Here is a 23739-nt window from a genome sequence, read left to right on the forward strand (position 1 = left end):
GCCTGCTTCTTCCTCTCCCACTCCCCCTGCTTGTATTCCCTCTCTCACTGGCTATCTCTCTCTTTCAAATAAATAAACAAACAAACAAACAAATAAATAAATAAATAAATAAAGCTACAGAAAACAAAAAGAAAAAAACCATGCAATAAGAATGAAATATCAATAGAAATATTAGAACTTTGGATCTTCTACTAAGAGCTGATTCCTGAGGTCCAGAGTAATGTGATACAAATCTGCATTTGCATTTTGCTAGCCCCTACTGATCTCACGAAGCCTGTTGGCATTGTGGGGTAGGAATATAATATCTCCATACCATACTTAGGAGTAAGTTTTCACATAATTTTATATGATTCAAAATTCTTTCAACTTTACATTATCATTTAAAATCTCTTTTCATTCCAAACTTTCCCCAACTCCCATCACTATTATAGATGACATCCATAAGTACTGAGCAATATTGTTAAGGAATGAGTTTAAGTATTTTTTTCTTCAAGATTTCTTTCAGCCATATCCTGAGTTCTTATTATAGTCTTATATGCCTCTCTAGTAAACCACCATTTGAAATTGTCCCAAGATGGGGGAACACCAACATCTTGGAAAATAAAGGAGATTTGGGCAATATTAAATATGACTGTAGTAATGAATCAAAGAAGTAATCACCTTGTAATCTTTCCTGGAAAACATGAGGAAGCAAAAAATCTACTTCTACATATGATTTCCCAATTATAAAATGTTCTAAGACAAAGATGACAAATTTGTGGTACTTATGATACTTCCTTAACACGCAACAGCAACCCCTCTCCCCCAAACATAGTAAATAACATTCATTTGTCAGGACATTTCTTCCTGCTGAGTCTAAATATGCCCTCTGAGTTCTCAATACTACAATCCAGACAGCTTTAAGCAATTGCTGGCACGCAAATTTAAGTTTGACATCCTAATCTATAGGAGAATTTAAGATCTACTAAATAGGATTGTTATAGAAGAGAATTCATAATATAAAATGTCACTTGTAGCAAATCCAAGGGAGAGATTAATGCAGACCAAACAGCTCATGTCTCCTCAATCTGAGAATCTCCCTCTTAGAACATTATCCAAAAACTTATTCTAGTTTCTTTTGTTGATACTGCTGCTACTTTAGTATTTTGTTTGCTTGGGTTTCAATATCCAAAAACCAGTATAGCTGACTTTAGTTTGATAATTTAGATTAATAATACCTTTATGCACCCCAATTTTTCTGGTCCGCTTAACGCAAAATATATGGTTTATTGTTTGTTTCACTGTTATTTTGCTATGTTTTGGCTTTAAAATAAACTTTCCAAGCAGGAAAAACTTTCAAGAGATTTTAATACAAATGACAAAAGCTGAATATATGCCCCAGAAAAAGCTGTTCTTTCACTATGGTGACACACAATGTTCACGGCATCTGATACAAAGTCAGAGTCTAATCTACATTTCTGAATGAATAAACAGTAAGAGACAATCCTTCAATAATATATCCAGTCAAGATAGTATTCATCAGTCTCTGTCAAATGACCATGAAATATATCCATTTGTCCAGGTTCTTTCTCATCAAAATCTAACACAAAAAATATCTGAGTATTCTTAAGCTCACCCACACTTAATGATACAGAGAAATATTTAAGACGTATTGGTGCCTTGCTTTAGGAAAAGAAACAGATAAAAAGTGCCCTAATCCCTTGTGCTGAATGGTTAGCGAAATTCTGAACATTTTTATGACACTTGTTCTGGAAGTAACAAGAGCAGCTCATTTAACAAGCTGATAAATATTTCTTAATGAGCCTCTTTGTACCAAACTAGTATTTCTAATTAAAATAGAATGGGAGCATCTTGTTTATAAGAATGTGGGCTCAGAATCCATTCAGATTTTCTTTAAATTCTCAGAAGAATTCTATTGCCATAACCCAAATGGCTTAGGTTAAATACTATGACTCACTGAGGGAACAGTTTGGAAAATGCTAAAATTATAAAAATGTTTTCTCCCTTAAAAGAGCATTTGAACCTGGCATTGTTGATAGAACTATAGAGATGACTTCTCCTGGGCTCTAGGAACAACAGTCCTCCCCCAAAACCTCTGGGCCTCTAAATTAGGTACGACTTTCTCCTTCCTGTTCCGGCAGGAACATACTACACACTCCGTCCAGCTGTGTCCATTTACCAGTGGTGTACTCATCCACCACAGCTTGCTTTACATTCCAATAGAGAATATATCTACTCAACACTCAACAGTTATATTTGCAGAACCTGTTTGGTATATATCATCTGTGTAGAGATTACAAAGGGGCACACATTCCCTCAAACAATTTATAATATCTCAAAGCTGGCTATGACAGGGTGTCAAGTTAAGAGCCAGACAAGACTTGAGAGGCTAAAGGAACTCTTATGACCTACTTCAATGGCTGGGAAAGGCTTAAGATGTAAGGTAGCACTTCAAAGAGGCTCTGATCAAGTATTCCTTGCTATTTATTCTTCACGAAATTCCTTGTGGGGATTATTCATGCGACATAAAACGACCACAAAATCTCTGCGGTTTCCAACAACAAGTATTTATTTCTCATTCATGACTTGTGTTCACTGTGGGTCAGCTTTATCTCTGCTCCAGGTTCAGAGAGCATTCTCCCTGGACTCAGGCTGATAGAGCAGTCGTGAATGAAGCATTGCCTGTCCTTAAGGCAAAGGGAAGAAAGAACACTGAGTCATGCACTGGCTCAGAAACCTCTGCTAGGAAGTGGCTCACTGCTTTCACTCGCATTTCATTTGCCACTGCTAGTCACTGGTCGATGCCTAAGTTAAACAGTGCAGGGCTGTGTAAGCCTCCTCTAGGAGGGGGTCCACAGGGAGAAACACTGATTACAGTAGAAATGTTCCAATCTTCTACAGCAAGTCAAAGTAATCTCCACTGCTAATTTGCACAAAGTAGAGGAAGGCCAAGAATTATTTTAGTCAATTCTATTACATAAGCAAAAAAAGACAAGAGCGAGAGTTATTGGGCACCTCCCAGGCTAAGTTCTTTACATAATTATTACATAGAATCATCTCAACACAGAGTCGGATGGTATCAGCTGCTTGATTTTACAGAGGAAAAAATAACCATGCTAAGGAATAATAATGTTATGCTGAAGGCCATAAATATCAGATTGCAAGTGAATTTGATCCTTTAAGCCAGGTATACAGAGTGTTGTCCTCATCATCAAAAATATTTATTAAGAACTCATTTATATGTGACAGGAATTAATACAGACATAGCCCCTTTAGAGTTGACAATCATATAGGCACATTTAGGACATGCATACTTTTAAAAATGACAGAATAAAACATGAATAAAACCCAAGTCAATGGAAAAAGGTTTACAGTCCATAAAATAAGAACTTATGAAACTTATGCATATATAATAAGAATAGGAAAAATAGAAAGAAATCCATTCACGTTATCATTACCTTAAAGCTCTATAACATTAGAGGACAAAGGTAGGTGGAATCTCTAGCTAAACTAATATGGTTTCTTAATATTTTTAAGTAGCTCAACAAAAGGGAAATGAGTAGCATTCATGTTCTCAACTTTCCTTGTTCTGAGAATACTAAAACAACAGGGCATTTTTATAATCATGTGCACTCAGATTCCCCAAATTGACTAGGTAATTAATGATTAGGCCTGTCAGTCTCTACTTTTACAGAATAAATACATTTATTTCTTTAAACTATAGTAATTCTCCCTTGATAATGCTAATCACAGACAAATAAATATTTTCACTTTTATTCTCTATAGCATCTCCCATCTGCATCCTTTTTGTATACTTAATTCAGTCAGTGTCCTAGGCCTCACTTATCCACACAAAACCACATTTCTGGTTACACGTTTGACTCTTGCATCCACAACATGTTGAACCACAGCTTGAGTAGTTGGACTCTTCCAATCTACAGAACCATGGTTATTAACCTTTAGTTTCACAAGTATTACCTAAGGTACTTGTAAGAAAAAAAAAAAATGAAAAAAGAAATTTCATCCTGTTCCTTCTCCATTCTGGTTCAATCTCTTCAATACAGAGAGGAGTCTAGGAATCAGCAGTTTAAAGCAATCCCTGGGCGGGGGGGGGGATCTGAGGGCTTTCCCAGGCCACAGGAGGAAAGTCAACTCTCCATTGCTCCTCCATTCTAACACCACATTTTGATGGGTATTTCCAAAAATGTTTTATAGCAAATTTTATTATCTCAGGCTAGAACTTATTTTCATTCTGCACTATAGGAATGAATTACTGAATCCTCTTCTGAATTATGCATTCTTGGGTTACTGTGACCCAAGAAGTTATGAGAATGTGCTTATTCAAGGTGAATTTTCAGACTAAAAAAAAAAAGTTTCTACTTCTTGATTACAATAAATATCAACTGATGGAAAAGCAATAAAAATACCATGGACGGAAACTCAGGAAAATGCAAACCACCTCAGCTTGCAATGAAAAATTCTGATTTGTTCAATATACAATATGAAAATTTGACATAATTTTTGCTCAGAAAGGTAAAAAACTGCTATAAGGATCCTGATGTGCATATTTTCAAAAACAAACACTTATCTAGCCTATACCATTAACATCTGGGTAAAGGAGAAAAGAACTTCCTAAGCACATCTCTTCACATGCTCTACCTCAAGGCAAGCTTGGCCACCACTGACAGCGCCCTGAGCCTGCCCTGGTTCCGTGTGCTTTCTCACTTGTTACTTCCCAACTGTTCCTTCACCTCAGCATGTTTGAATCATGACTATTCTTTAAGACCCAGTTCCAGGGCTAACTTACCCATTACATCATCTACAGCCCTCCAGCCAGAAATAACCAGTCCCTCCAACTTCCTCTGGTACTTTCTGTCTGCTCTGACATAATTAATCAGTTTTACTTTAATTATAATTATCTTCATTCACAGATGCCGACTTCTTACTATAAAACCAGAGACAAGGACTTGTTTATCTTTATATTACCTAGAGTGCCTAGTGTGGACAAATATTCCAGTGTGTATAGAAAAACAGATCAGTGAAGAAAGAAAGCATATTAAAATACTTCAATTACCAGTAGCCTCTCTAACTGGATACAAGCGGAGACATAGAAAAAATTGTTAAGAAAACATCTTAATGAAGATGAATATTTCAATTGTTTTAAATCAAATTATCTCAAGCTCAAGATCATTAGTTCTTTGCTGTGTGGTGATATCCTGTGCATTGTAAGATTATTAGCAAGTGTGTTTGGCCTCTATTCATGAGATGCCAGTCACAACTCCTCCTTCAGCTGTGACAACCAAAAATGTCTCCAAGATATTGTCAAATGACCCCTAGGGGTAAAAATCACCACTGGTTGAGAAGAGTATTTTACAGTATAACTGTTTTCTAGGATTGTACAAGAAAAAGCCATGCATTTACCTGTTACTCATAGAGGATGGAGAAAAAGTCCAAGATATAGTAGAAACACTCATGTGAAAGACATCTGTGACATAGAAAAGAATATTTAATGTGCAGTCTCATAGTTACAGAGAGAATGAGGAAAATGACAAAAAACTTGAGATGAGCAGCTTATATTATTTTCAATAAGGGAAAAAGGTAGATACTGAAAATCTGTGTGGAAAATCTTGTCCCCAAAAAAACAAGTTTCTGAAATATTTCCTTAAGTTGTCAGAATTTAGGAAGAAATGGGTAGTCACTAGGATTAAACATGGGTCCATTAAGGTCAGACTGTGCCATACTGACTTCTTTTATGACCATATAAATAAATTGGAAAATACTGAATTTAAACTGCAAGAAATCTGATAAAAACTGGAATGATATCCTTTTCAAAGGTGTTGGAGCACAAACTGAATGCCACCCACTTAGGAGTCTTTCTACAAGAAAATGTATGCAGCAGATAAACTAGGAGACCTTCTATGGCTAAGACTGTATAAGGGAAGATAGTACACCATACTCAGGTCACAATTTCTTTTCTCATTGATCAAACTCATGAGGAAGAGTTCTTGGTAGTGCAGTCTGAGGATCACAGAAGAGTGGAAACTCACCCAGCAAAAATACATAAAATGAAACCTGAGAACAAGGATGCAGATCCACAACTAGACAGTCAGTTTCAAGAGGACGAAAATAGCACTGCTTTAGCTCATTATTGACCTGGCACATAGTAAGTGCTCAATAATTATTGATGAAGAAATGAATGTCACCAATGTACTTTCACTCCCCTTATCCATGAAGGTATGGCGGCCTTCATTTGGAGGAGCCAGAAAGCTAAACGACACATATTCTTTGACTGCAAGTTTGAAACCTATTAGACAAGGTGAGAAAGGGCTTCCTGGCCGCTGCTTCTTCTGAAGTGATTCAGATATGAGTAAAACTATTATCTTCTAAAGATGCCAGCTTGGTGCTCTCCTAGCAGATGAGTACATACTACACACAATCTATCGCTTCCATGTACGCTACCACCTCAGTGTGGTTAGTACGGCTGATTGTCTTTCCTTCTTTGACACAGAAGAGAGGAAGACTCAAGAACAGACATAACCATGCAGTCTGTTAGCACTCTCTGAGGGTCATGCTTACATGTCCTCACATTTTCAGGGCAGAGGAAGGGGGGTGGGAAGCCTAGCATGACAATCAATATCAAAATTACAGCTCCATGATAAGAAATGCTGTCAACGTGGTAATGACTTGTTTAAACATTTATTAAATCACTTCACAACAAATAGTAACACATGAAGTGTTATCTTCACATTTCACAGCGACATCACTTCTAAGCAGGAAAAAATGCTAGCCAAACTGTTTTAAAATCCTCATCAAGATATTATTTAGTTAATATTGAGGGGCTTAATTATTCTTGTTTGTTCACAACCTTCTTATAAACAAATTTGGCAACCAACGCAAGCATGGATGTATTATTATTACCGAGAAAATAGAAGTCTAATATCAGGAAATTCAATATCAGAATATCCACAACAAAATAATTTTAACCTTCTCTATGCACTTTTCAGGCCTTCTCTATTTTAGTTTGACTTTCCATGATCATGGATTATAACAAAGTTATTATTGATGACGGAATCTTCACTAAAACTTATAAAAATCATGTGAATTTAATGTTCACTCAAATGTTGCTCTTTTCATCATTTTTAAAATTTGTACTCCAAAGAAAAGAAACAAAGAAAAGGAATGACTTTTTTTTAAAAACCACACTCTTATTGGTCATCCCTAAAATGCCGCCCGTTCTGGTATACACACACACACACACACACACACACACACACACACACACACACAAGTTCTGAATAGTAGTTCAAGGCTAGTGTGGCATCTCCACAAAGCTAGAGACCCTACATCCTTCTTTAATGTCTCATCACCACCAGTATAAGCTCCTTGAGGACAGGATCGTTGGAGTGCTGCCTGTCTGCAGTTGATGGTGGCTCACCACCATGTCTACTGCGTCCTCATTCCAGGGTAGGAAATTTGCGTTGGACAGGGGAGGAGTATAAAACAGAACATGCCCTTTCACTCAGGGCACTATTTAGAAGTTGTTCACATCACATCCCTTTGACCAGAGCATAGTCACTTAGCCACTCTAAAATGCAAGACAGATTGGAAAATACTGCTTTGATCATGAGGTAGCCATGTGCCCAACTACAATTTGAAGGTTCTGTTACAAAGGAAAAAGGAGAAATAGATATTGGGGACATCTACAAGGCTCTGACAGACTTTGAACTATTTTTAGTGTTTGACCCAAGTTCAGTCTTGCTGTTACTCTAGGACGCAGAAAATGCTTTCTTTGATTAGCCAAAACACCTGATCCCAAACATGGTAAAACAGCCCGTGCTGGAAGACACTGAATAGGTTTTTGTTTTAACTTTCTGACAAATTTTTCTCAAAGTGGCACATTCTGATCTCAGATCCAAGAAGTTCTGACTGAAGAGTCTGTGTGCCACAGAAGCCTGGATGCTAGCTGTGACCACCATTCGTGCCACAAATGAGAGCAAGTTACAAAAGCAGGCATGATTTTATGCTGAAGTTAATTCCTCCCCTTTGCCTGATTGAGCATAAATCTTGTTTTTTAAAGATTTTATTTTTATTTATTTGACACACAGGGAGAGAGAGAGAGACAGAGAGAGAGAGCACAAACAGGGGGAGTGGCAGGCAGAGGCAGAGGGAGAAGCAGACTCCCTGCTGAGCAAGGAGCCTGATGTGGGGCTCGATTCCAGGACCCCAGGATCATGACCTGAGCCGAAGGCAGACACTTAACCGACTCAGCCACCCAGGCGCCCCAGAGCATAAATCTTTTAGACTGAGAAGAACCTACCTTTTTAAAATTTGGACTCTGTGATAAGCTGAAGCTCCTGTAGCTCATTAGTGGCAGATGGGATGACACCACATAGTCTGATTCCCAGTTTGGTACTTTTTCCACTGCATCAGTGCCTCTAACATGGCAACCTGTATCAATAAAAATACAATGACAATGCTCAGGTTATTATATTGATATCCCAACAGTCCAGTGGGGGGCAATAGGAGAGTAAAAATCTAGTCAACTAGAAGAGATTTTTATTCACAACAAAGGCTTAGACTTCTCTGTAGTATAAGCTCCTTGAGGACAGGATCGTTGTATGTTTTGTCTATTGCTATTCCTGTCACACAGTTCACACTAAATAAATATTTGTAGAACTGATGAACAGATGAAACTCGTGCAACCCCCAGTCTCTACCTGAAGCTCAAATTCTGCAAACCCTGCTCTTATATTGGCTGTTCTTAGAGCAGCTCCCTTGGTACTGGAGGCAACAGTGTAAGAGCCTCAGTCCTTTTGCTGGCCTCCCAGTCGTTCCCCAGGAGCAAGGATACAGCCATGCCCCCTTCTCCATAGGAGCAGTGTGCAGCCATCTAATCACATATGTATACCATCAGTTCAGAGTTTCTCCTCAGGGAACATTTTCCTTGTACTGTCTAAAGATGTTTTCTTTTCCCTGCTGCCTCCCTCAACTCTCCATCTCTTCCACTTCTCTTTAGATATCATAGTCAACCTGGTCCTTCCTTGTCACTTAACCACACCCATATGATTTTAAAAATAGAAGATATTCTTGAAATAATGATAATTCAACACTGAAAAACTCTCTAAGTAATTCAGCAGTCTCTGATCATACACTGTATCCTAACTACTCAATTGTAAAAATCCCAATTCACCAGAGAAGCTCATGATGAACTAGAAAAAGCAAGCTGTAAAAGTACTGTGGAGCTATCTCGACTCAGGAAAGAAAATGAAAGAGAAAGGGGAAGTAGAAAAAGACAATTACTGTGCCTTGATTTTGCTGTTATAATAATAACAACTCAAAACTATTGAATATTTTGTAGTTTACACCTTCCTATGGTGCACATAATAAACCTGAGGCTCAGTATTATTAAGTGGGTTGTTCAATATGATATAACTGATACATCTTGGAACACAGAACCAGATTGAAGCCTTTTGAGTCTAAATGTTATGTTCTTGTCAATACATCATGTTATTTTTTTAAAAGATTAACATACGATCTGAAATCATAAAAAAAAGCCTTACATCTCCTGGAAAGTCAATGGATCCAATAAATACAACAGAGTTTTTAAACTACAGTTTTTGTAGCCTAGTAATTTACCTTGGTCACTTAAGACATTTTGTTACAAGTGATTTATTAATAATAATAAGGTGCTGTAGTTCAGGAGTGACTAATTTTTCTCTAACTTAGAGTAAATATACCTGTCATACACACTCACTCAATATAATACACCTTTTTGTGGGGGACACAAAATCTGTGCAGTAATAGCTACCACTACCTGGCCAGCATTTGCACAGAACTCTGCCTCCCCAGTGATAGTGTACCTCAAAGAGGGGGACAGCATTTTTTGCATGTGTCATGTGAGAACCTGAGAATCTTCCGGGTCAAAATAAGGAATCTGGGGTTACAAATTTTATTGCCATTATTTTTTACTGACCACAATGCAAATTTGTGGCACTCAAGCATAAGTAAGGCCAATGAAAATCTCAACCTGGAAGAGATCTGGGGTTATTACTAGAAAAGAAATGAAAGATAATCATCATTATATACAAATGCCAGCATATTGCCTTTGGTGAGGTCCATTATTATGACTAAAGGAGTGTAGAAAACTAGGAAACAATTCAAAGAACAGGGTTCACCTTCCATTAGCCAGAACAAATGCTGTTTCTCTGAGATCTTCTCTGTCTACATCATGTAATTTTAACTGATTTCCCTCCCCCTCAGTATCCAGTGTTCTGTGCACTCATTAAATACTATGACAGTTATTGCTCTGGTAATTATTTACAGCATTTTTATCTTTTCTCTAAACGTAGAACCTACTACCAACATCCATGTGCAAGTTTTTGTGTAGATATAAGTTTACCTAACTCCTTTGGGTAAATACCAAAGACCAGAAATACTGGATTATATAGTAGAAGTACGTTTAGTTTTTTAGGAGACTGTCAAACTGTCTTTCAAAGTGACTGCACCATTTTGCATTCCAACCAGCAATGTATCCTGTTGCACTACATCCTCATCAGCATTTGGTGTTGTCAGTGTTTTGGATTTTGGCCATTCTAATATGTGTGTAGTGATATCTCATTATGTTTTAATTTCCAAAGCCCTGCTGACATAAGACATGGAGCATCTACCTATTCATATCCTTATTTGCAATTTGTACATCTTCTTTGGTGAGGTAACTACTAACTAATGTCTCTGGTCCATTTTAAAAAATCAAGCTGTTTGCTTATTGTTGAGTTTTAAGAGTTCTTCGAATATTTTGGATAACAGTCTTTTACCAGATGTGCCTTTTGGAAATATTTTCTCCCAGTCTGGGGTTCTGCTTCTTATTCTCTTGACACTGTCTTTGGGGAGAAGTTTTTATTTATTTATTTATTTATTTATTTATTTATTTATTTATTTATTTATTTTTAAGAGAGAGAAGGGTGCAGGTTGGGGCAGAGGGAGAGAGAGAATCTTAAGCAGGCTCCGCACCCAGCTTGGAGCCCAATTCGGGGCTTGATCACACAAATCTGAGACCGTGACCTGAGTGGAAATCAAGAGTCAGATGCTTAACCAACTGAGCCATCCAGGTGCCCCAAAAGTTTTAAATTTTAATGAGGTCCAGATTATTAATTCTTTCTTTCATGGATTGTACTTTTGATATGCCATCTAAAAAGTCATCACCAAACCCAAGAGCATCTGGATTTTTTCCTGTCATTTTCTAGGAGTTTGATAATTTTGCACTTTACATTTAAATCTGTGATATACTGAGTTAATTATTGTAAAAGGTGTATGCTTTATGTCTAAATTCTTTATTTTTTTGCATGTGGATGACCAATTGTTCCAGCATGATTTGTTGAAAAGACTATTTTTAAAAATTTATTGTATTGTATTTGCTCCTTTGTCCAAGATCAGTTGACTACATTTATGTGGGTACATTTCTGGGCTCTCTATTCTCTTCCATTGATCTATTTGCCTAATGATGACTTTCGTTATTATTATTTTCTTTTACTGGAAGAAATTACAGCACTGGAGATGCCCCAGTGAAGAGGGAAAACTTAATGATATAACAGAGACAAGGGTCAATTACTTGAATGAACTTGGATCTAGTGATTAACAAAAAGTTATATATGCATAGGAGTACAGTCAGCTGGGCTGCATTAAGGACAGGGAATGTCAAATCTGTGGCTCTCCCTGCACATGGGGTGTTAGATGTGGTGGTAGGACAATGGGAACAATCTCTTCAAATTGTTACTATGATCTCAGTGTAATATTACTCAAGATTATCAGAAGAGATTGGGAATAAGAAAGGACATGAGTCTTGAAAAGAGGGTAGAGATAATTGGGGAAAATAAAACAGACTAAGGAAGCTAAAATGCCTGACAACAATAAGCTCCCATTGAAATGATCATGAATTTAAAATGAAATAAGATGAGTCAGCATGAATTTTTCCTGAGTCAGGTTCAGGTACTTAGGTGTAGGCACAAATTAGGCAGAGTTTAAGTACTACTCCCCCACTATAAGCTATATAATCCTAAAAGACTTACTTAGTTTCCCCAAGCTTCTATTTTCTGATTTATTTTTACAGGTGTGTTGTAAGACTCAGATGAGATAATAAATGTATACTGGAGTGATCAAGAACTCAAACACTGGAATTAGTCTCATTGGGTTTAAACCCTGACTCCTGTGTTAGTAAAAGAGACAGGGGGGTGACTGGGTGGCTCAGTCAGTTAAGCATCTGACTCTTAATCTTAGCTCAGGTCTTGATCTTAGGGTTGTGAGTTCAAGCCCCGCATTGGGCTTGGAGCCTAAGAAAAAAAAAAAAAAAAAAAAGAAGAAGAAAGAAAAGAAAAGAAAAGAAAAGAAAAGAAAAGAAAAGAAAAAAGAGATAGAGGGACAAGGGAAATGAGGGTAAAAGCAAAGTAATGTTTATAATTACAAACCATGGAATCTAAACTGGATAAGGAAGGAAGTGAGAATATGAAACAGAATAAGGGAAGACAGTAAAATGTAACTGGATCAGTGTGGGGGAGTTTTTTGTTTGTTTGTTTGTATTGGAGTCAGGTTAACAGCTGGAACCATAGGTGGTCAAAAAGTAGTATGCCTAAAACTGAGATTATGGTAGGAATGCAATAATTGGTATGATCTTGGAAGTAAATGTCTCATGGAAGGCAAGGGAATAGATTAATGAATTTGAAAAGGTCAAGAAGCTAAAAGCCTGGGGCACTTGCGTAGCTCCGTTGGTTGAGCATTTTACTCTTGGTTTCAGCTCAGGTCATGATCTCCTGGGTCACGGGATGGAGCCCCCTACTGGGCTCTGTGTACAGTGGGGAGTCTGCTTGAAGATTCTCTCTCACTGCTCCTCCCCCCACTCATGTTTGCTCCCTCTCTCTCTCAAAATAAATAAATAAATCTTTTTAAAAAAAAGAAAGTGAAAGCCTGAATATCATCTCTGTGGATATAGAAATCACTAAGATGTATGGCAGGGAGTAGGGTTGATAAGAATGACAACGAATGGCAACATTTCATTCTTTTTAATGGCTGAGTACTATTCCATTATCACATCTTTATCCATTTGTCAATCAATGGATAGTTGGGCAGCTTCCATATTTTGGCTATTGTATATAATGCTGCTATAAACATAGGGGTACATGTGTCCCTTTAAATTAGTGTTTTTGTATTCTTTGGATAAAAACATTGATGGAGCTAGGAAGTATAATGCTAAGAGAAATAAGTCAGACAGAGAAAGACAAATACCTTGTGATTTCACTGATATGTGGAATTTAAGAAACAAAACGAGCATGGGAAAAAAAAGAGAGAGAGAGAGAGTCAAAGGAAGAAACAGACTTTTAATTATAGAGAACAATCTGCTGGTTACCAGAGGGGAGGGAGCTGGGGGCATAGGTTAAATACAGGTGATGGAAATTAAGGAATGCACTTGTCATGACGAGCACAGGGTGATGTACGGAACCACTGAATTACTATACTGTACACCTGAAACTAAAATAACACTGTATATTACCTAACTGGTTAAAACTAAAAAAAAAAAAAAAAATGACTGTGAAGCGCAATACTCAGGAATAAGAGGGTTCTTCCTGTAAGTGACTGTAACACGGAGGGTAGTGTGCCTAATCTCCTGGCTGGACCTTCAAAGGCAGGGAGGAGTAAAAGAAGAACAACAGAATGAAAAGTATGGAGGATACTACCCTACCTGGAATCTCAGTAGTACAAGATGTATGGGAAGAAAAACAGCCACTTGACAGAGTGGAGAGCACATTTGAAACACCTAGCTTCCTAAGACTCAAAAGTCATATTTAGGTCATAAGCCAGCCACTCAACTCTGCCACACTCCATAAGAATCCACCTCTATATGACACTGCATTTTTAAAAGTCTGGAGCAAACAAAATATCAAGCCACGTAACAATGGGGTCCAAAAAATTGTGGAGATATGCAACAATTGCAGTCTCAAAAAATATGCAGAGTAGTCAACTAAATATATTCCTAAAAAGTTAGCATCAATGGTGTGATGAATACGAATCACTATTTGCTTTCAAATGAACTTTTATATTTTCTTCATTCTTCCAATTTTTTTATATTAATATAGGGGTAATTTAGGGAAAGACTGATTTTATTCTCTCTGTACATATATATATGGAATATATTCCGAGGGGTCGTTTGGCTCTATTTAAGCCAACTGCCTAGTTTGCCCCCACAATACTACAGTAGTGAAGTTACCCTGTAGCAAACGGGCAGCTGGAGGCAGTTGGCAATTGTAATAGGCAGTTATCAAAATGGCATTAAAATTATATAAAACTACACATAACAATCTTGATAAGTTTTTAAAATATCCTTTGAAACTATTTCACATCTGGAATGGCTAAATTGAGACGACAGTCACAGGAAAATTAAGTCACCAAAAATAATATGATAATAAACCATTACAACACACAGCAGCTTTATATCAGCGATGTTAAGCTAATGGGAGAAGTGCAAAAGTCTCAACTCTATCACCATTTAGCCTGGAATAAATAAAAACTTATGACAGAACAAATTAAGGAGTGAACGATTTAATACCGTAATTAGTAGTGAGAAATGTAAAAATTAGTAATTATTGAAGAAACCATATGTTTAATGTATTAACTGTAGCTATTAAAACTGTATTATATTATTTTGTCAGATTATGTAATGAGTGAGATTTTTCCAAAGTATAAGCTACTTCCTGGGAGGAAGATTAGGTTTTGGGGAAGCCTCATTATTTAGGCCACAGTTAACTGTACATTAGTTTTGTATTATGGTTTGCACACTGGGAGGTCTAATTCAATTGTAAAAATAGGTTTTTAAAAGAGTTTGATGAGGTGTCAAAAAACAATATTTAGCAACTGGTAATTCCCAGGCACTGAATAAATCTGGAGCCTCTACGCTTCCCAGAATCATGTGAGATTTTAGGAAATCGACCTGACAAAGTTCCAGGTGTCCCTCACTAATATAGGAATCCTTTACCACTTAAGACTTAAACTCATGCTCACTGCTCAAAATATCAGGTTAATTCCAGAATATTCCCAGGAATACCAATATTTGCTAGATGAGATAAATCCATTCACAACTACATGCAGACCCACATACATTATTTAGGATATTTCTAACTTTTCATGGTTTAATACAGGGAATACGCTTATCATTGATTTATTAATTCTTCACAAAATATTAAACACCCCCACTGTAGCATGTGCTGGGATGTACTTCCACTTAGAGGCCTTATATTTTATTAGGGAAGAGACTAAATATATACATGTAAACATGCATGCATACGTAAATGAAACTAACTCAAAGTTGGGTTAAATGCTTTGAAAGAAGTTCACAAGGGACCAAAAATATTATTGGAGCCAGGAATCTCCTTTAAAAAGACAGGGAAGCCTTCTCTGAGGAGGTAACATTAGCAACAATCTGCAAGAACAGGAGCCAGGCTTGACAAGTTCAGGAAAGAACGTTCCAGGGAAAGTATGAGCAGAAGAATTTCCTGGAGCAGAGTAGAATTTGGCGAATATTCACAAACAGACAGGATTCCATCATAGCTGGAATATATCGGAGAGGAGAGTACCTGTCACACATACACACACACACACACACACCTCTCTCTCTCTCTTTCTCTTTCTCTCTCTGATTGCCCTGAAATACACAGCATGCAAAATTGGAATAATGTGGATATAGAGCTATAGAAACTGATAAACTTTCAGAATCATAGCCTTATTCAGGTTCATTTATATGCCATAAAATTCAGTTATTATAAGTGCCAGTTCAAGGATTTTTAATAAATACATACAATTGCGCTACCATCACCACCAACCACTTTAAAACTTTTCATCACCCCAAAAAGTTGCCTCATGGACTTTGCAGTTAATCACCACTCCTATATCCAGCCCCAGGCAACTAGTGATCTGTGTCTTTTCTTCATAGATTTTCTTTTCCTAGAAATGTCATATCAATTTAATCACACGATATGTAGTCTTTGTGTCTGGTTTCTTTCACTTAGCATAATATGTTTGAGGTTCCTCTGTCGTTTCATGTATCAGAAGCAGTTTGTCACTTTTTATTTCTGAATTGTATTTCATTGTATGGATATGCCACATTTTCCTTATTCATTTACCAGTTGGACATTTGGATTGTTTCCACTTTGGGGCTATTATGCATAATGCTGCTATAAATATTGTTTGACAAGTCTTTATATGAACACAAGTTCGGGGTAGAAAATTCAGAGTGAAATTAAATTGTAACTCCATGATTAACTTTTTAAGAAGTTGCCACATTGTTTGAGCCATATATTTTTAATTCCTGGCTCATAGACTAGTTTTGGAGGATAATAACAATTACTGGAGAGCCTACTGGGATACTTGATGGAACCTGTATCATACTTCTCTTATTCCAACCTGACACTGCAACATCACAAGGAGCCTGGGTATGAAAATAACAACTATTGCCATTTACAGACTGGGACAGTTCAAAAGAGTGAGAACAATGTGACCACCTTATGAAAAGTTCACATGAACTAATTAAATGTTTTTAATGAACCTCACAGTTCATCATGTTAATACAAGTTCTGTCAAGAAAAATCTATTCAAATTATTGGAACTCAGGTGTGTGTACAGGTCCACCCAGCTTGGAAATGAACTTTGTGCTAAACAGAAATATGTACCCACCATGAGGTCAAAAATATAAGATTCTCCTTTCTCCTAAAAAGAATTGTTTCCATGATATTTAAGTAATCCTAGCTGCCCATCATCTACATCTGAAAATGGACTTTCTCATATCTTCGGATCTCAAAAATTTTAAAGGTAAATGAAATGCTAAATGGGCCTGTTAGTAGAGAGTGGCAAAACTGATGAAGACAATGTGCAATGACTTTCTATATGAGGCAGAAACATGCACAACGCATAAAGAAAAAGAAACTAAATATATCTGATGTTGTTATAAAGGAAAACAGAGCCAAAAGCAATTTGTCTGTGCTTCTTTCCCATCTGTGTGGCTCCTTCAGTTAAACAGCCAATGTAGTCAAATCTGATTTGCTTTCCCATTATAAAAGTTGTGGCTTAACTAGGAGCTATGCTGGAATGTCTAGATAAAGACATCTTTACATAAATACTGTATATACATCTATGTTTTACACATATGCTTTCTACATGTGATTTTTATACACACACCCTGTTTTCCCATCTTCAGGTAATATATTAGCCCATGAGACACATTTAAAGGGAAGCTTTTCTTCCAGAGCTGAGAGAATTGTTCTTTCTCCTAAACTTGACTATAACACTAGAAAAGCTACAAAGAGTTATTTGCCTGTTCTCATATTAGAAAAGAAAGTTATTATCTCCTTTACAGTGAGGACTGGAAGAAATAAACTGAATGCTTTAAGAAATATGCCCGGGCAGATAGAAGGTATATGTACTATGGTCCATGTCCATCTCTGACTGGGGACTAAGAGGCTAAGTCCAACATTAAGTGCTTCTCATGAGGAGTCAAACATAACATCAGATAGCCTTTCCTTCAGACTAGGGCTCCAACCAGCTGACCATTCTAGCTATAAACATTTGCCCCAGCTGTATTTTCCCACTCCTGGATGATTGTCTGCCTGGCAACAAGATGACAGAAGTACTAAGCCAAAATATCCTTATGTGGGCATAGCTGCCTCTTCATGGCAGAGCCAATTTGGAACCTATCCATTGGCAGGGATGTCCCAGAAGCAGCCAATTTTAGTTCAGCTTCTTTAAAACTCTGGATTGTAAACAAACAGTAAGATTTTCCACTGTGGAAGGGAGAATAATGAGAAGAAGGATACAGAAGAGAAGCATTAGGTAAGACTAACACCTAGTTCACCAGAGCAATTAGGAATTAAAAGAATGAGCTGAAACCCTTCAGGGACTCTACTGATAAGGCCCCAGATCTTTCACTTTTGAGAATTCGTGAACTACATGTAGCTTTTCCCTCCTTTTCTTCCCTTCACTTAAGTTATGAAATCTCCATACTTGTTTTTTCTCCTCCTTTTACCTGATATTTGAAATAGTAGGTCAAAATTGGTCATATTTAGTAGGTGGCTGCTGGTTTAATAGTAAGGGGTAGTTGCTGTAATTGTTTCATTTGAATAGCATTAATATGATGTCATGGATTTCGTAAACAAATTTTTCTAGATTAAATATTCTTGAAAAAATCATAATTTTTTTAGATTTAACAAAATTTATGGCAGGTCCAGTTATATCCATTCCATAAATATATGCCTTCTAGAGTCAAGAACAACTTTGATACACATGTCTCACCTGTCATCCTGCTCTGAGGTACATTAGAGTCAAAAGAGCAAGGAGGTTAGAGTCAGATGGCCAACCTAGTTGAATTAAAGTCCACATTACTTATTAGTTTACTGAGTGTCCTAGGGCAATATCCTTAAGTTCTCTGAGCCTCGGTTTCCTCTTGACAAACAGGGAATAATAATAATGATTACTTCACTGGGTTCCTGTAAAAACTAAATGACTCTCTGCACGCAACAGAAGAGTTATCAGAGTTCTTAATTATACTATCATTAATGTATTAGTGTGGTGTTAATCAAAATGAACGTAAAATTGCTGATGATCAACTCACAATATGGATATGATAAAAATTCATTTCAGTTTGGAATCAGTAAGGTACCTATGGTCAATAATGTCATCTTAAAATTTAATGCATTGAGCACTATCAATTACAACGTAAAAAATACAGGTAACCCAGTACCATCCATTAACTGAGAAGACATAGTGGCAAAAAGCCATCTTGAATTTGAGAGCTCTTTTAAATGTATTTGTATTTTATTGATCACAGCAATATTTATATGCATTTAGGAAAAAACACAGTATATTTTCATGTTAGAAATATTTTTCAGATTACTAAAAAAAAAAAGTTTGGTGTGCATATGGATTGGTGGGCTCTGTCCAACAACTCCATCACTCCTCACAGTCCCTTGGCACACAGACTGGGAATCACCAACGTTGGTTAAGGTCAAAACAGACAAGGGAGCCTTACGCTTACTAGCTCTGCTTGCCAAGTAGAAATGCTAACCTGCTCTTTCCCAGGATTTTAAAAAAGCATTTGAAGATATTTCACAAGATAAATGGAAATGGGATAAACACAAGGCCTTAAGGAAAATATACTTCTGGTGCATTTATTAAGCACTTGGATCTGATGCATGACACCTGCTTGAAACTCAAAGAATTATCACAGGCTTTTCCGAGGAAGAAAAGACAAGAATTATGACTACGCACAGGCTCATACTTCAGCAAGTCAATGTTTTTAAATCAATGAAAAACAATCCAGCAATTGTGTTTGCTTCAAAGAGAAAGCAATGTAAGATGACATACAGTATTTCAAGCTGTTCAAATTACTGATGGCAGAGTGGCAAGCTATATATCCATTAAAACCAAATAGTTGTTTCAAAGTATGTTGGCCAACAGAGATAAATAGTGTCTCTCTGAAGTAAATATAAAATGATTTCTTTACTCAGAATTTTGGACCCTACAATGCTTTCAACCACAAGTACCTCTTACTTATTCTAGAAATCTTCATTTTGTACCTTCATTCAGGATTTCTTGAGTTAGCCCACCAAAATCATTTCTGCCTAGCAAAGAGGCATATGCATTAGGAACAAAGTATGCATATTTCTATAATAGACTGTCTGATGGTCTTATTCATATTGATAAATTGATCATATCGAATGAGTTAAACATGAATGAGTTAAATGTGTTAAATGCAAAGGCTACTCTCATAGGAGTTATCATTACATCATCAATATTACCACCAGGCCAGAAATTAATGAGCCATGTTTAAGAGTATTATTTTTCCAGAGGAAGAAGTATGTGCAATTACCTCTCTTTCTTGATTCTTCTCTCATCAGCATTTTTATTAATAAACTTTAAAAAAGAAAACTTTGATACACAAAGTATTAATCACCATCTACTTTTCCTCAAAGGCTTGTATCCTCCTAATCAGTGAAAATTATTCTCTCTTCTTTATCTGTCTAGAAAGTCCAAGGTAGCTAATGTGGGACCACAGAATATTGACAAATCAATAGCATTTGCTAATTCTTGGTGTTCAAAACTTAAATAGATTTCTTCTATACAAGGATTCTGTACAAATGATTTTTAAAATGACCTTAGTATTATTCCAAGCCCCCTTCCTATTAACTGTAAGCTATATATAAACATAAGTTCCTCAAAACTGGAAAAAACTACTTTGTCTAATCTCTCCTACTATACCCCCTTCAAAGAAATTATTAGAAGCCCAGAAGTCAGACTTCCATTTTCATCAGAAACCTGGAAAAACGCAAGATAATTCTGTTTGATAAAGACACCGAATAGAGAAGAGTAGTGTTTGTTGAAGGCTAGAATATACTATGATTTTTTTAAATAAAAGGCTAAAAGTATATGAATAAAGTGGATAATTGCTGGTTCCTAGTCTTTATAAAAAAAACCACATAAGATAATGAAGGATGTGAAAATGACCAATGTTTGTACTGATCAGTGGTATAAATATCCATGAGTATTAGACAACTGACCATGAGAAAGCAATACATTACTATGGTTAAAACAACACTGTGGTATATTTAAAAGAAAGTAAACTTGTTAGTTAAAAAGTTTATCAAACAATAACACTACTGTTTTAATTTTTAAACTCTGCAATTTGGGCAGACATCTTGGAGTCATGGCATAAAATATTAGCAAAGAATATTAAAACTTGGAAAATAGAAAAAATAGATTACAGATTCTAACCTTCAAATTTAGTTAATAATGCTGATGTACTTAAGCATTCTCTATGAAGTATCTATTTTTTTTTTTTCATTTTCACAACCCTATGTTTATATTGATCTCCATTTATGCTCAAGACCATTGAGTTCAAAAGTACCTAAGCCAAGAATTAGATTCAGGTATGCCGAACCTCAAAGTCTGTGACCCTAACTACTATTGCAGGTTATACCACGAAATCTTGGTTTTATCTCTAGACCTATTTCTCCCTAAGTTTTCCCCATAATAATAACGAAACCTTCACCACTCAATTAGTCAAGCCTTAAGCCTAGGCATTACTCTTGACTCTCTCTTTCACTCCCACTCTACATTCAACCCATCATTAGTAAGCCCTGCCAACCTCTTTAAATTTTTCTCCAAGTTTCTACCTCTACCATCCTGTCCTGAGTCATCATTTTCTCTCACCCCGGATACTCAATATCATAACTGGTATTCCTGCTTCCATTCCTGCTATAACACACAGCAGACTTGGTAATATTTAAAAGTGTAAATCAGATCTGGCTCCAAAGTCTTCCCACTCTGCTTAGAATAAAATCTTTAATCTCTATACTGGCATATCAAAGCCCCACACGACCTGGTCCCTCCCTCTCTCCCCAACCTCGTCCTCTGGACTCCTTCTTTTCTAAAGAGAGCCAGCCATTTACATGCTAATTTTATCTCCATTTATAGAGTCCTTGCACTTGTTCTTACCTCTCCCTGCAGTGTCTTTGCTTAGGGCTGGCCCTGTCTTACAGTCAGATCTCAATTTAGATGTCACTTCCCCCAGGAAATGCCTTTTCTGACTCCCAAATCTAAAGTAGCCAGCCATTAACTATTCACTTTACCCTATTCTAACTCTCTGTATAAAATTTTTCATACCAGGCATTTTCTTGTTTTTGTTGGTTTGATCATCTTTCTTTCTTTCTTTCTTTCTTTCTTTCTTTCTTTCTTTCTTTCTTTCTTTTAAGATTTATTTACTTATTTGAAAGAGAGAGAGCACGCGCACCTGGAAGGGTAGGGACAGAGGGAGAGAGAGAATCTCAAGCAGCCTCCCCATTGAGCGAGGAGCCTGACACGGGCTCCATCCCTTGACCATGAGATCACAACCTGAGCTGAAACCAAGAATCAGAATCTCAATGAACTGAGCCACCCAGGCACCCCTGTTTATTGTTTTTCTACCCCCAAAAGAACAAGTTCTATAAGACTTTGTCTTATTTACTGCTGGATTCCCAGTGCCCCAGACACTAGACAACCAACAAATATTTTTTGAATGAATCACGAATGAAGAGAGCTGCTGCTCACACGTGGAACATTTTACTAACTGCCTGCACAGAATGATTACAGCAATTCTGACAGCTATCCTCTACCCTCTTCCCACCCTCCCTTATCCAAGTCATAGATATTATAACCCTGTGATTAAAATTTCAATCTAAGAAAAAATGCTCTTTGTTAAAATTAAGATACCTACCCCCAGTGGCTTACATTTTAAGCTTTAGCAGCCATTTACACCTCAATGTAAATAAGTGTCATGATTATATATCTGAAGATAAGGATGAAAAAAGTAAAAAAAAAAATAAAATAAAAATAAAAGCCTGAAGCTATTAAGTGACTTAAAGCGAGGAAAACAGGAACTTGGGCTTCAAGACACACCTGGCGAATTCAAAGACTGTCCAGCTTCTGTTCTGAAAAGGAGCTTTGTCTAACAAGTGAGGCCTGATGCAGACTTAATGTTTCTTAGAAACAATCTTCAAGTACTGACAAAAGATGGCCATCTGTTCTTCTGATGCTAAAGACAGACAAAGGGAGAAAGAATAAAATGTAGTACAGAGGGTTTGGATTAGATATGGATAAGAATGCCTACACAGAAATGTGAGGTGTTACACAATGGAATAAGTTTCTTGAAGAAAACAGTTTTAAGTTCTTTTAATATGGAGCTCTTTAGAACTAATTAAGATTTGTATTGGCAAAAGATGCTTAAGAAGTCAGGAAAGTGGACTTCATTCCTCTGTTCTTGTGAGTGACATCATTTGACACGGTAAATAAAGATAACCAAAAAGGGCTTGAACAATTAGAAATCCAGAGCAAAGACTGCCTAATGACAGATGTGATACATGCAGGACTATCAACTACACGCTGCAGATTAGAGACCAAAAACTCAACCTGAGCACATTAAGCTTTTGTATTTAATTTACTTGTATCAGAAGTCACTTTTTACATGATACAGAATTGCGTGAATGGTCTGCAAGGAGAGTACCAGAACACAAAGCAAGAAAGAAGAGTGCCAATGGCTTCTATTACTTTTGCAACTTTCTCCATACAATATCCTTCCTTTCTTCAAATCCTCTCTTATTTGAGTATCTAACAAGCCACCAACGTGCGAAAGTTCATGTTCATGATGCAAAATTTCTCTTCTGTTGTGCTAATTTCCATATTCACTCTATACTCCCAAGACAAACCAAAGAATAGTTACAGGTTTTTAAGGATCACAAGAACAAGGGTCTACACATTTTGGTTTTGAAGCTCTGGAAATTTTGTTGTTCTCAATGCTTTTAATGTTATGTATTCTTTTCTAAAAGAATTTTAGAGTACTGATATTAGTATATTCCATCCAATCTACATGACTGCCTTATGACCAGATACCTTATTTATATTCTATCAGATTCTAAGGAACTGAAGGCCAAATGACATCCAGCATGCTTTCTGAATGAAGTTTGCACAGTAGTTGTCATCAAAAAGCTTGTAGTTGTGGGGCACCTGGGTGGCTCAGTCAGTTAAGTGTCTGTCTTTAGCTCAGGTCATGATCCCAGGGTCCTGGGATGGAGCCCCACATGAGGCTCCCTACTCAGTGTGAGGGTCACTCTCTCTCTCTCTCTCTCACTGTGCTCTTTCTCTCAAATAAATAAAGAATCTTTGGGGGGAGGGAAGC

The 23739-nt window shown here is 36.8% G+C and overlaps 1 long non-coding RNA gene across 1 annotated transcript in view; it reads right to left on the minus strand.

The window, feature by feature from the left end:
* Nucleotides 1-23739, minus strand: part of LOC113255117 (uncharacterized) — a 913389-nt gene that overhangs the window by 494720 nt on the left and 394930 nt on the right. Inside the window, exon 10 of the long non-coding RNA XR_007190393.2 lies at nucleotides 8318-8448. This is a non-coding gene — a long non-coding RNA (uncharacterized LOC113255117). The remainder of the gene's footprint in view (nucleotides 1-8317; nucleotides 8449-23739) is intronic.

Source organism: Ursus arctos, unplaced genomic scaffold (assembly GCF_023065955.2).
Source record: "Ursus arctos isolate Adak ecotype North America unplaced genomic scaffold, UrsArc2.0 scaffold_5, whole genome shotgun sequence".
Classification (NCBI taxonomy): Eukaryota; Metazoa; Chordata; class Mammalia; order Carnivora; family Ursidae; genus Ursus; species Ursus arctos.